This window comes from Hipposideros armiger, unplaced genomic scaffold (genome assembly GCF_001890085.2).
Source record: "Hipposideros armiger isolate ML-2016 unplaced genomic scaffold, ASM189008v1 scaffold_34, whole genome shotgun sequence".
Lineage (NCBI taxonomy): Eukaryota > Metazoa > Chordata > Mammalia > Chiroptera > Hipposideridae > Hipposideros > Hipposideros armiger.
Window position 1 is genome coordinate 1,518,639 of NW_017731384.1, and position 230 is coordinate 1,518,868.

A 230-nucleotide genomic window follows, 5' to 3' on the forward strand; every position below is an offset into this window, starting at 1 on the left:
GATAGTGGGTCAGAGCAAGAGACCCCGTGGGTCACAACTATTAGAGCTTACTGTGAGAAAATCCAATAAAGAGCTCCGCTGCTAAAATTGAACAATTATGGTGTTTTTCTAATTTCTAGGAAAAATGGATTTAAAGGTTTTCATTTTGTGAATTATTGTTAAACTTTTGGTACTTTCTACCTTGTGAAAAGTTGCAAACAAATTTTAAAGGAAAAACACAGACATACTAT